The sequence below is a fragment of the Lipotes vexillifer genome, unplaced genomic scaffold, assembly GCF_000442215.2.
Source record: "Lipotes vexillifer unplaced genomic scaffold, Lipotes_vexillifer_v1.1 scaffold756, whole genome shotgun sequence".
Lineage (NCBI taxonomy): Eukaryota > Metazoa > Chordata > Mammalia > Artiodactyla > Lipotidae > Lipotes > Lipotes vexillifer.
In genome coordinates, this window is record NW_006773042.1 from 358,253 (window position 1) to 372,912 (window position 14,660).

Consider the following 14,660-nt stretch of genomic DNA (forward strand, 5'->3'; position numbering starts at 1 on the left):
AAAAAAAAAAAAAAAAAACCCAAAAAACAAAACAAAAGCAGTAACAGGAAATCTCATTTTTCTGGCTCTTCCTCCTTCATTCACATCCCTCTTGTCCTTGGTCACCTACCCCAAACTGGATCCTTTCTCTGTATAATCTATGTTGCTTCAAGTCTGAATTATCCACTCCTCCCTTTCATCTCTCCCAACCCCATACTTAGAATGCAACATATTACCAAATTCTTCATAAATTGAGCTCTCCATTTCTTTGCTTTAGCTGAAATTTGACTAATTTTCTCAAAGACAGGGGTGGCCTGGAGAGAGAGAGAGAGTTGGTATTTAATCAGGCAAACCTGAATCCTCTCCCCTCCTGAGAAAATCCCACCTATGTTCTGGGATTCGTTGACCTCCCATTTCCCCATAGAGCTCAGGAGTGAACTTGAACAGGCAGGGGCTTGAGGACATGAGTGAAATGTCACTTTTCAAGATTCTAAGCTAACTGATAAGGGGATTTTATTGTGGGTCTCTGAAGACATTCTAGTCCAGGTGTGCAGACGCTCAGATTAGCTAATTCCCAGGACCTGCCCTTGAGGTGGAAATAGCTGCAGCCCTGAGGGATGGCTGGTCCACAGTACCATCCTTCATTAGCTCCTTTACATACCATATCAAACTCTTAGCCCTATGAAGCTTGTGGTCAACTAGAACCTCTATGGGTTGATTTTTTCCACGCCAATGGCTATTAATTCCCTTGCTCCTTTTTAGTTTGTTGTACTTTAATGTAGGTCTATGCTTTCTTTTCTTCTCGATTTTATCATTTTGGTGCCAGACTGACATAGCAGTTTATTTGGCTGTTTTACAATTCTTATTTTCTCATCCAAAGCATCAGTTATTTCTCCCAGCATTCCCTTATATATTTTTTTCAAATTTCTTTAGCTTCATCCAACCTATTGAGATGAAATAACAGTAAAGGATGAAGGACAAAGACTTTGGTGCACCATCATAGAAACTGCAGGTTGACACAGAGAATTTTACCAATATTCCTTCTACAACGTTGCTCAGCTAGATATGGATCCATCTAATTGTAGCCACTTCTGTAAATTTATTCATGAAAATATCCAGAGAAACTCTGTTGAAATTCAAGATAGTGTTTGAAATTTCCCTAATTTATTACTTTATAAACTCTAAAAACAAGACAAAACAAAAACCCCCAAAATCTCCTACACCATAAAACATGACAGGAAAGGAAAAGTGTGATTTGTAAGGCAGAGCCTGATGTCTGAGAGCTGTGGTAATTCCTCGGTGGCCTGTACAGTCTCCCCTGAAAGTAATGTCTCGTCTTCTTGCTTCTGCGTCAATAGCTTAACATTAGTTTTATAATTTTGTTAGATATAAATGCATGCTTTGGTGTAGTCTTCAGAATCTACATTTTTTCCTCAGGGCAGGCCCTGTTATTTAGGCAAAAGAAAATATGTTTTGAAAATAAAGTAATTTTTAAAAATGAGCTGTTTTGAGGAGGTGATAAAACATAATTGATGTTGTTTTTCAAAAGAATGTACAACAGATATAAGAAAATTCTTAAAATCTGACTTGAAAGCAAGTTTTTCTCTTTTTTATTTAGGAGGAACTGTGAAGATATGTGATTTTTACTGGCTATCTGAGTTTCTATTGGGCAGAAAACTAGAATTCTATACTTACCATTGGATCTATACAATAAGCATTACATTAGGTTTCTGCTTCTAGACATCAAATAAGTTAATGGAGACAATTTAGCCCGATTTTTTGCTGCATATGCTGAGCACAAGATGCTTCCTATCAGCAACTAAACACATGAGTAAAACATCTAATTTTTAATTGAATAGATGAAACTGTGCCAATATGTGAAAGACAGAGTTACAAACTGCAACAAAATATAACTGGTTTCATTAAACAGGATTGCATACATTGGACTGCTGCTGCATGTATTTGAAAAAACGAAAGCAAATATAGAGCCAAAAATTTATGCTTCATAGACTATATATTATACCTAGTAGGTTTAAACTTTTCTTTGTAAAAATTTTCTACTAGGTAGTGATAAGTTGACTTGAACAGCTTTCCTTCTTGTCAATGACTTGTACTCATGATTCAAACACTGACTTACAATTTGATGGAAGAGGAGATATGGCATCCTTAAAGTGATACTAATAATATATTATACTTTATTATTATACTTTAAGTTGTGCAGTCTTTTATATTTTTAAGAGGACTCATCCTTTTTTGATTTTACTTGTAATTCATTTATAAAGTAACATACAAAAAATAGAAATTAATATAGTATATACAAGTTTTGGGCAAAAAGTTGAGTAAGCAATATTGTCTAAAAGTTGAGAAACTTGACCTGGGTGTTAAGGAGGGCAGTGATATAGATTGATTTTGGATAGAAAAATCAGTTAAGGTGAAATAGCATTACTGAATGCATTTTTGTGGAAAAAGCGACAAAGGAGAAGACAAAAAAAAAAGATCTTGCTGAGAATTACAAAGTGATATGGGGATTTGAGAGAGAGTTGGAAGATGTGTTGGGAGGATGTTAAAATGGAAATACTGTTTAAATTGCTATTTGTTCTCCATGCTTATTACAGTATCTTTGGTTGCACTTTTACTTTTATTACAGGTTAGCATAATTGTACTCCTTGTCTGTTAAGCCAGGAAAATCCTTTTTCTCCTTTGCTTTAGCAGATGAACATGCTCTAGTCCAATTTCTTTCTTTGAAAGCAGACCCAAGTAAAAGATAACTTGACTCTGTGTGGGCCCTACTCTGGGCCCTACTCTCATCCACCAAGAGGAGAGCTTCCCCACTGCTTTGCTTCCACGTCTGCAGTTCCCTACTTCCCATTCTGTTCTCAACACATTGGAATCTGAATTCTGTCCGTGCAACTTTGAGGAAACAAGTTGAAAGATTACCAGATTTGCAAACCCTGGCAACATGGGGCCTTTAGATTAACTGATTTTGTTGTAGCGTTTGATATTATCACAGCTTCTTTTGATTTCCACCCCTAAATGTTTCTGTGTTGTCACTTTCTTTGTTCTTTATTTACCTCACAGACTGACTTTCACAGTTCCCTTCATAACTTCCCTTTTCTCTACTCACTCTTTAAATATTGCTGAGTGTGTTCAATCTTTTTTCTTTTCTTTTAAGGTATTCTGCTCAGATCCACTCACTCATGCCCTCTGGTTTATTTATTTGATAATTACTCCTAATTCGATATTTTCTACATTTTATACATTTTAATGAGACAGACCTGTATTTCAGACTCCCTTGAGTTCATCCCCATTGAATGCCTCACACATCTCAAAATCAACAAAGCAAAGAAGCAATCCACTTTTACCTGGGGTCAGTTCTCTGGGTAGTGACACCTCTATCCTCAGACACACCAAGAGAAACATGGGATTCACTTCACTCACCAGCTTCTCCCTACTGGTCACCGCATTTTGTAGCTCCTACTTTCCAATGATGTTTGATATCTATTCCCTACCCTCCTTCACCTTTCTCTCTTCATTAATTCAGGCTCTATTTATTTTTGAGTTCAGTAATATAATTTTATACCCCATACTTAAAACTGCTGCTCATCTGAGTCTTCTTTTGTTCATTCTTTTAAAAAGGTCATCCTTTCTTTGTCACCAGAGGTATCTTTGTAAGCCAAATAGAATCATTCCATTGCCCTTCTTACAACCCTTCCCAGACTCATCACTCTTTTCAAGATAAAGTCCTAAGTCTTTCACATAGCTTATAAGGCCATTTGTCACCTGTTCCCTGCCCACACACCCACCAAATCTCTTGCCAGGGAACACAAAAGCTACTTGGATTTCCGCAAACAGCATATGTATGCTCTTTTATGCCAGACTCTTCTCGTGGCCTATGACTCCATCACTTCTCTCCTACCTTGTTTCACTGGCAAAGAACTACAGTAGTCTCCCCTTATTCACAGGGGATGCCTGAAACTGCAGATAGTACCAAACCCTATATATACTATGTTTTTTTCCTATACATACATACCTATGATAAAGTTTAATCTATAAATTAGGCACAGTAAGAGATTAAAAACAATAACATAATAAAATCAAACAATTGTAACAATATACTGTAATAAATGTTAAATGAATGTGATTATTCCCTCTTTCTCTCTGAATGTCTTATTGTGCAAACTTAATGCCTTTTTTATCTTAACTAAGCACTTATTACCCACTGTGCCTGTAACTTTTGTAGTTTGAGGTGTGACAGCAAAACTAACACGAATTTCTTTTTCCTTCTTCACAATTTCACAGGTAGAAGATTTGTTCTTACCGTAGAAGTTAGCAACCGCAGCATACAATTTTTTTTCTTTCCTTATTGAGAACTGTCACCTTTTCACTTAAAGGAAGCACTTTACGGCTTCTCTTTGGTGTATCTGAATTGCCAGCATCACTACTCTTGTGCTGCGGGGCTGTTATTAAGTACAATAAGGGTGACTTGAACACAAGCACTGTGATACCAAGACAGAGGTATCATATGATATTGCTTATATGTGGAATCTAAAAAAAAAAAAAAAAAGATACAAATGTACTTATATGCAAAACAGAAATAGACCCACAGACACAGAAAACAAACTTATGATTACCAATTACCAAAGAAGAAAGGGGGGAGGGATGAATTAGGAGTTTGGGATCAATGTATACACACTACTACACATAAAATAGATAGCCAATAAGGACCTACTGTATAGCAAAGGGAACTGTACTCAATATTTTGTAATAACCTATAAAGGAAAAAGTCTGAAAAATAATAGATATATATATATACGTATAACTGAATCACTTTGCTGTACCCCTGAAACTAACACATTGTAAATCAACTATACTTCAATAAAAAAAGAAAAGAAAAGAATATTTAGAAATACATTGCTGATATCTACAAAACAAAAATATCTTATTACTAAAAAATGCTAACCATCATCTGACAAAGTAGGGTTGCCACAAACCTTGTTTGTCAAAAATGCAACATCTGGGCTTCCCTGGTGGCACAGTGGTTGAGAGTCCGCCTGCCGATGCAGGGGACACGGGTTCATGCCCCGGTCCGGGAGGACCCCACATACCGCGCAGCGGCTGGGCCCGTGAGCCATGGCCGCTGAGCCTGCGCGTCCAGAGCCTGTGCTCCGCAGCGGGAGAGGCCACAGCGGCGAGAGGCCACCGCAAAAAAAAAAAAACCGAAAACGCAATATCTGTGAACTGCAGTGAAGCAAGGTGCAATAGAACATGCCTGTATATATAAGGACTTCCGTTTCGAGTGATTTGGAAATTCTAAATATTTTAAACAAAGCATATATAAGATCTTACGATAACAGCAACAACTTACTGAGTACCCACTATGTGCCTGGCAAGTCATATACTTTTTTAAAACTTTATTTTAATTCATTTATTTATTTTGCAAGCCATATACTTTGCTTCCTTTAATCCTCACAACAACTCTGTATAGTCTGGAATAATATATTCATTTTATACAAGAGGATAATGAGAATGAAAGAACTTAAATTATTATTTTTCCAGGATTGCACAGTTAGTCTGTGATGGAGGGATTTAATGGCAACTCTTCCACTCTCCAAAGACTGTGCCCTTTCCATTAACTTTCACTCAACAAGGTAACCCCAGACTTATTTCCTAGTGTTTGCCAATGATTCCATCTAACTATTCTTCTTGGCTTTTTCTTCTGAAGCACATTTGGATTGTTTCTTGATGCCGACAAATGGACGTCTATTGATCGGGAGAGAAACAGGAGCCAGGAGTCACTGAAGAGGGCAGTCAAGGGGCAGTGGAGGTAGACAGATGGAAAAATGGCCAACACTGTGCCCCCCATGTTTGCACTTCCTCTTCCCTTCTGTGGAGCTATAGGATATTTGTTTTTGCTTAAATATGTTTTACTTTGTGACATTTAAAAACTTGTAGAATGAAATGCAAATGCTCTTTTTGAAACTTGCAATATGAATACCTTTTTATTTTTGTTTGCTGAAGTTTTGTTTGTTGAAAGAGAGGAAATGGTTAATCATCAAAACTGAGGAAGAGTCTTTTAAATTTATTACAACTTGTAGCCTGGGTAAATTTGACCTACTGCCAACATTTACAGTTCCTGATAGAAGAGACTGGAATTTAAAACATCCTTTATGCAGCCTGCCTAAAACTGGCATTTTGGTTAATCAGAAAAAGAAAGAAAAGAAAAGTAATGAAATGTCTGATGACTTGTCGCCCAGTGTTCTCCAGCGAGTCCATCTAACTATTCATCTTGGCTGTTTCTTCTGAAGTGCATTTGGAGTGTTTCGTGATGCAGTCAAATGGGGTCTTTTTTTTTAGATAGGAAAACTGAGTTCCCCATTTTGCTGGTATAGTTTAGGCCATATGTGAAAAATAGAATATGTGTCATCAGGAGCAGACTGTTAGCAGATGAGATGATATCTCAGGCCATATCTCAGCAACATCCTCTGCCAAACTCTAGTCCCTATGGAAAGAGAAATGAGTGCACTTTAAAAAAACACTTATGTGAGATTAAACATCCTTACATATTTATTTGACTAATGAGAAATATTTATTATCCCACTAGTAATGAACAGGTTTGTTTCATTATTTTTAAAAAATCAAGATTTATGAACTAGGAAGAAGAAATAACTGAGGGTATATAAGTTCGGAATAATTTAAGCTGATTATTATTATTCACTATAAATTAGGCGTGAAGATATATATTTTTTGGAGGTCTTACAATTTACTCACAGAATTACAGAAGTTTCTAATGTTTTTTTTCTTTGGCATTGGACATACAATGCCTATGTCACCTACAAAAATTTTATGAGAGCTTTACACAAAATAAGCAAAGTGACTCTGGGGCAAGTGTCCACACAATAATCTTTAAATTCAGTAGGAGAGACTCAAGCATTCCTTTTAATTATCTTGCATATGAGGAGTGTCTGACCAGTTGCTGTCTTTATAAACATTAACTGAATGGGATCACTACCCACAAGTTGGATGCATATGAGAAGCAGATGGAACATGGTCTTTTTGCTTGTCATTGCAAGGAGAAATAATTTAATGTAATAATAACTATTGTATTCTTTTAGGATGGAAATGTTGCATCTTCCTAGTACATTACATTGGAGATTTTAGTTTCCCAAGGCAAAAGGGGGTATTTTTCTTGTCTACCACCACCAATAATAATTAGAGCTAAAGTCAAACCATTTTCATATCTAAATGAAGTGGCTTAGTAACTGAACACTTAGTTTCAAATAGTAGAAAACAAGAGAGTTAAAATATCACTAAGATCAGCTCAAAGACATAATTACAGACAGTATTACATTATTTGGGATTTTAAAGTAAAATTAGTACATTTTGGTTTGTGTTTGGTTAATAATGGAAAGCATGTCCTAAGTTTAAAAAATGAAGCCCATACTTTAGTAATAGAACTAAGAAAAGTCAGCACTCTCTCTCACCCCATCCCCTCCAAAGCTGTGCCTCCAGATGTTATTTGGTATTTATTTTGCAAAGTTTATTTTTACAGTCCAAGCTGTTTGTGTTTTAAAGATACATTGGTCAGTTTATTTATAGAGAGACAGCTTCTTGAAGTAAAGACAATCGACACAGGTGCGGGTTAAAGCTACCCAGCACTAGAAAGAATGGGGGCGTCTGGTAACCTCTAGTATGTTCTCTCTCATTCCTCTCATGTTCTTTCATTATGGGGACTCTGGAATTTTCTTTTCCATTTTTTCTTTCTTTTCCTTATTTTTTCCAGTCCTGTAAGGTTTTACATGATTCATCCTGGGAGGAAAAGCTGAGCTTCTGGACCAGTTACCCTGCACAGGAAATGAAAGAAACACAAGGCAGAAGGGGTGACTGGGACTTCGAGCACTTGCTTACAAATCTGGCTCCTGTCCAGGTTGAAACTAGAATAGCTGGAGATTTTTCCAAGGCGCCCAGGATGGAGAGCAGTTCCTCGTGTTTGGATAGCATCACTGGTGCTTCTCAAACAAGGCTTAGGACCAGGGAGGTATGGAGGACGGTGGGCAGCAGGTGGTTACGACTCTGCAGTCGGGCTGGATCAAGGTTGTGGAGGCTTCCTGTGCTGAACGATGCTGTCATTCCTTTCCTTTATGTGTTGCAAAGTAAAGCAATATTAAACTGTAAAACAGGGGTGAGAAAGCTCAACAAAGTTCTCATTTTTCTCACTGTGACTACTTCACAGCCACTTCGGTAATATTGAACAGCATTTCTCCTTCAAAAATTGTTTTGCAATATAAAACAGCAATTTTTTTTCAAAGATTGCTTTTCTTTACCTCTGCTTTGCGAATCCCTTAGACTTTCTATTGGGAAATCTAGCACTGAGTGTCTGGCAGTGCAGGTTGGACGCCGTGCAAAGTAGAAGCTGGGAATGTGGTATCCGATGAAGGCTGGAGAAGCACTGAGGTCAGTTATGGATTAGGGCTGGTGAGGTGTCTTTAGAACCATAATGCAGCACTTTGTAGTAAAACTGAAGTTTCATCTTGCAAATTAGAATGTACAGGGGATTCCACTTTTAATTATTTTCTTCTACTTTAGCATTATTTTTCTTTCCAGGCTTTAAGAAGTGATTTGGGAATGAATTTGTCTTCTCAATCCACTTTTAACTTAATATTTGAGTTTTGCATAGTGTTTTAAGTGACACAAGGAAAAGCAGGACAATATGCTACTTTTCTCTGAGGGTCCAAAATAATCTTACACATACCTACTTCTCCATTTGAAATGCTACTCAAAGGTTTATTTTATTTTTTTCAATCTTTTGAAGCACTGCTTGGATAGTGCTTAGTTTTGCTAGCTAGTTCGGTAGTTCAGTCTTATTTTCATAGCTAAAGACTTTTCCTTCAAACTGATAATTAAATCACTTCCTTTGCAAAGTTAGAGTTCTGTATTTTCAAAGTTTCTCTTTTTTTTGTATCAAAACTTATAAAGTTATATAACTACAAAAGCAATAATATGTTTTCTTATCATTTTTACGGGCTGGAAAACATTACTATTTACTATAGATGCCACGGATTATAGAGCAATTATTACAAAATAATATAAGGCTTTAACCTCTACCTGGAGACCTGACAGAAAATTTTAAGAGAATATGTAACCTATACACGTGGAAATACTAAATCTAACTGGGTAGCTCTATTGGCCCCTCAAAGCACTGTTGCTAATTAGCAATGCAATAAGGATGGTGGAATCTATCATTTGACTATTTATTCATTTAAATGATACCTAATTAGTGCTATAGTCTGAATGTGTCCCCCTCCAAATTCATATTTTGAAATCCTAATGCCTGTTGTAATGGTATTAGGAGATAGGGTTATTAGGTCATGTGGGTGGAGCCCTCATGATTGGGATTAGTGCCCTTGTAAAAGAGGCTCCAGAAAGATCCCTAGCTTGTTGCACCATGTGAGGACCCAACAAGAAGTTTCCATCTATTAACCACAAAGCGGGCCCTCACTAGACACGAAATCTGCCAGGGCCTTCACCTTGAACTTCTAGCCTCCAAAACTGTTATCTATAAGCTACTAGGCTCTGCTATTTTGTTATAGCAGTCCAAATGGACTAAGACAGACAGGAAGTACATCTACTGACTAGTTTTATATTACTGTCCCATAGTGACTATATTAAACCTGAAACAATTGATGCTTTTCTACAGTAATTTTTCTTTAAACTTATTAATTTTTAATTATTCTTTGTTAATTTAGTCTTAATTTATTTATTATCTAATTGACTGGTTGTTAAGCGCGGGGTGGTGGAAAGAGTAGAGGCAAGGAAATTGATAGTGGCCCTGAATTTCAAATTGCTTTGGCCTGCAGGAATGGCTGTGACCAAACAATCTATTTTGATGATTGTGGAAAGGACAATTTTCATAATAAATTTAAAAAATCTGGAGACCTGGAGCAGCACATTCTAATGATCTCTTCCTTTCTATAAATCGTAGCATTTCGCATTTGATTGGATCATATGGATACAAATTAAGCTCTATTTTCTTGACCCTTCCTTTCACATGTTGCATACTAAGCTATGCTTTAAATATTCCACAGTCAACGAGCGGAAATATTGGTTTACCACAATAATTCATTTTCCCCCCTCCCACCCTAAAAACTTCAACATTTAAAAGGAGACTAAGATGGCAATCAAGAAAGTTAGGACTCATTTGCATGAAAATGACCCACTTTCCTAAACTGACTGCTTGTCTATGACTTTTCGGATTCATAAATTATTCTTACTGCTGGTTTGGATAAAACTATAATCTATTTTCCTGTAGTATTTGGTGTGTTCCTAAAATGAGTCATAACCGTTTCTTAATGGTTATGGGAAAAAGATCAGTAGGGGCAAACTTAGTGATAAATAGGATCTGCTTCTAAATAGTTACCACATGAGGAAAACCCCTTGGATATTAAATACCTAGTGTTTTTATTTTTGTTTTTCTGGGTTCCTTGTTTTGATTTTATTAAACTACTTCTTTAAGAAGTGTAAAATAATGTCTTAGTTTTATATTGAGTAGAGGAACTTACTAAATTATTTCTCCTCCAACTTATTCCGAGATTAATTTTGTAAATCAAGTCATTAAATCATCACTACTTAATGATTTAAAAATCATTTTTTGCCTCTCAAACTAGCCAACCAAAAAAACATAACCAAGCAAAGTACAGGACCAAAGCAAGGAAAGAGGCTACTGGCTAGGATGATTGGTTTTGCCATCATGGAGACCCCAGTATCCATGCCCCAAGGCTAGGAATGTGGCCTTTTTTTTTTTTGTATAGCATTCTGGGAGAGGGGGGTGAGGCAGTACATGGTTGTCACTGAGTAGCTAAGGGTCCCCATTCTTTTGGGATCTTAAGCTTTCTTTTATTTTCTTTTTTTTAAACCTTGAGACTGTCATGGCCAGATGGTTGACTGATCTGTTAGAGAACTTTCTACCTCTTGGGATGTTGGGACTCACCAAGAGTGTGCATGGTTGGTCCGGGAACAGAGAGCACACATGGTAGCATCAACTGGCTCAAAAATGTGTCTGGTATAAAATCAATATTTAGTGGTAGCTTATGTTATTGTATTTGGCTACCACAAAATTTACAAAGTGAATTGGTGTTTCCTGCCCCACCTTTGATGTACCTCCACTGACAGCAGCTACAGAAAAATAAGCCAGAAGGAAAAACTGCATGCTGAATTCTCAAACATGGGGTCAACTCAGGAATTTGTGCTTTTATTTTTTTTAATTTTTTTGTGATACGCGGGCCTCTCACTGCTGTGGCCTCTCCCGCCGCGGAGCACAGGCTCCGGACACACAGGCCCAGCAGCCATGGCTCACGGGCCCAGCCGCTCCGCGGCATGTGGGATCCTCCCGGATCGGGGCACGAACCTGCGTCCCCTGCATCGGCAGGTGGACCCTCAACCACAGCGCCACCAGGGAAGCCCTGTGCTTTTATTAATCCCTTCTTGGGAGTGATACGGATAATTTCCTCTAAGAATAGACTCTCCAGTGGGATCAACAGTGTGAGGAATGGAGAAAGAAAAGGCAATGTGTTGCTTTAGTTAGTGACTAGCTAGCAACAATAGTGGTGTATATATTTATCATGCTTTATAATTTCAAAGCACTTATAAATGTATTGTATTATTTCAGATTTTATTATAAAAGTAGGTGCCCCTGTAACATTTTTAACAGGTTGTTGAGTTGGTTGAACAAAACTCTCTCTTGCTTAAAATCTATTCGTGATGGAAATTTGATAGCGATAACTAAAATAGTAACTGGTATTAATAGTATAAAAGCTAGCATACCAGTTAAACCTCAGTTAGCCAGAAATCTTTTGTCATTAAAGTTATTATTCACTTTTCTTTAAAAACTTTTCTAATACGTATTTACTAATTTTCTATTTTTATAAGTAAAACTTAATCTTTAGTAGATGATTCAATATCTTGGATTGTCTCAACATCATTTTGAACAGTATTTTTCATTGCATCAATGCAGATATAAAAGTGTAAGATATTTTCTCAAACTGTTTATATATCAGATTGTTTTATGGTCATGTAATTCTGTCTTCTGAAATTATCATGTTGCCAATTTTCCAGCTAATGGAATATTCTTATTAGTTGAGGTTCTCTTACAACTATATTTTGAGAACTATGAATAAAGTTGTGTTTACTATTTTTTTGCCTCCCCCTTTCCTTTCCTCCATCCATTTCTTCTTTCTTTCCTTCATTTTTTAAAACCTGTTTATATGATGGACATGCTACATTTGAGAGACAGGATGGACAAGAAAAAGTATGTGACAATTGAAATATTGATACTGAATGTCTGATGTAGCTGGGAGAAAGTGAGGCATTATCTGAATAAGTTGTTTTGGCAATTCCAGTAGTGAAAAAGACCTGTTTATGTTTCTTCCTGTATTATTTCAACTCTGAACAAGGACTCAGGGAAAGGATGATAGAGCTGACCAATATTCTGCTTACACTGAAAGAGAACTGAATTGTGAGTCATTCCACAGTCATGAAGAGCTATAGAAATCCAGGACTTTCCCAAGGAGCCACACTTGCTGTTCCCTTTTTGTCTGAATGTTGGTCTTTTACTGATGGAACATAATTATCACTTTTCCTTTTCCCATCAACTCTCCTACTAGCTAGCCTACAGGCCCTCTGACAGACACACACACTCTCACACTCACACTCACATATGTAGTCACATTTGAGTTCAGATTCAGAGTTGAGTCTTACCCTGGGTTAAGGCCCCTGTGATTTGACTTCTCAGCTTCTTCTTTATGAGATATTAGTTCAGATCACAAGAAAATACTCCCATAATGTGTTCATGGACATTTTTGGAGCTAAGAATAAATAAGATTTTAAGAGCTATGAGGTAGGGGAAGGAGCAGGGGCAGAGCTGGAGTGACTTCCAGGCATACTGGTTGCTGGTTCTGTGACTTTGGGTGCTTCGCTGGGCCTCAGTTTCCTCAATTTAAAAACAAAGATATCAATAACCTGCTCAGAGGGCTTTAGGGATAATTACATGATGTAACTTAGTCAAAGGGTAAGTGGCTAGCACAAAGGAGGTACAATTTTTAGGTTTTGTTTCTTTTTCTAATTAATCTAGAAGTAGGAATATAATAAAAAATGTTAATACTACTAAGTTAGTGAGATGAAATGTCATTGTCTGCAACAGGAACAGTCTCATTTGATCCAACCACCAGCTTTATGTAATCTTACTCTTTCAGTGGAGGGTAAATTTATATTGGCTTCCAGACCAACTCTGTGTTACAAGAAGTAACAAATCAGCCTTAGAAAGAGGCCTTGTCCCCAACTACTTTGCCCAGAAATAGTTTCAGTCTGACTGAGATAGAGTGCAGTCAGTTCTTCTATTAAAATATATTTATGAGAAAGACATAGTATCTTCATGTCCATTTATAAAAAATGCATACTTTAAAGAATAGGTGATTTCTTAATTTTAAGAAGATCCAAGATAAAACTGGTTTTTACATTTTGGTTCCTATTATTCATTTCATTTCCATGATTCTCACATATATACTTATTCCTTGAAATTATTACTTGTGTGTACCTATATGGATACTATCATATATTAATCAAGACAAAATTGATTTATGCTTGTGGCTTGTGGAATTATTTTTATTGATATTTATTTATATATAGAATAATTATTATATTGAGTAGGGAACCTTTTAATTCTCATCTAAGAGCCTACACATTCCCACTTTTTGGAAAAGCAGGGTTGGGGAACCCAAAGAACACTGTCACTAATGCAGAGTCATTAGGGATAGCACCCTGAACTAACAGAAAGGTCACATGCTTCCCTGCCAATGATCATCTCTAGTCTACCTCTTTCATGCTGCACATAAGAAATGGGGACCCAGAGCAGTTAAGTAACTTGTCAGTGGTTAACACCTATGACTGGATAGAAGAGAGACCTCCTCTCTATTATAAAGTAGAATCTGGAGACTAGAATAGGAGTGTGGATCAGACACAGATTTCCGTTGCTGCACTCCCTCGATTTTCTTTGTATCAAGAATTTACCAGCCATCTGTTACCATTAACAGTTTACCAGATCTTAGAGACAGAATCAGAGCAGAAAGTTAATGCCTTCAGTGACTAGTGCAGGAATTTTACCAGAAGTTAAACAGGAGATTTTGCTCAAAGTTGAGTAGGCTGCTAGTTTGAAGATGATAATGATTCCATGTGCCTAAAGATCTATTACGTGTGGACTGAGAATTGCAGCTAAAATTGATGTTATCTTTGTCTTCACTTATATTTCCCCAAAGTGTGACCATTAATGCTAGTTTTCATTTCTTTTTCCTTTGTAATATTTCTACCTGTAATTACATGCTGCTTCAAGGATTTAGATTATCTGCCATTGTCTGGGGGACCACAGGGTAAAAGTCGAGTCAAAACACTTGGGAAGACATGATAGTCATCTGCCACAATTGTTGTGTCCTAGTTTATTTAACCTTTATCCCAGTACTGCATATGCAGGCATAGACCTTCCCAGTAATTGCTTGTTGAAAGAATGAAGACAATGGTAAACATAGAAAATACACAAAAATAACTTGGCCACGTATGCTTGACTACATAAGATCGAGGACAAAGATGGTGATAGAGACCACCCCAAAGTTCTTTTTTTTTTTTTTTTTTTTTTTTTG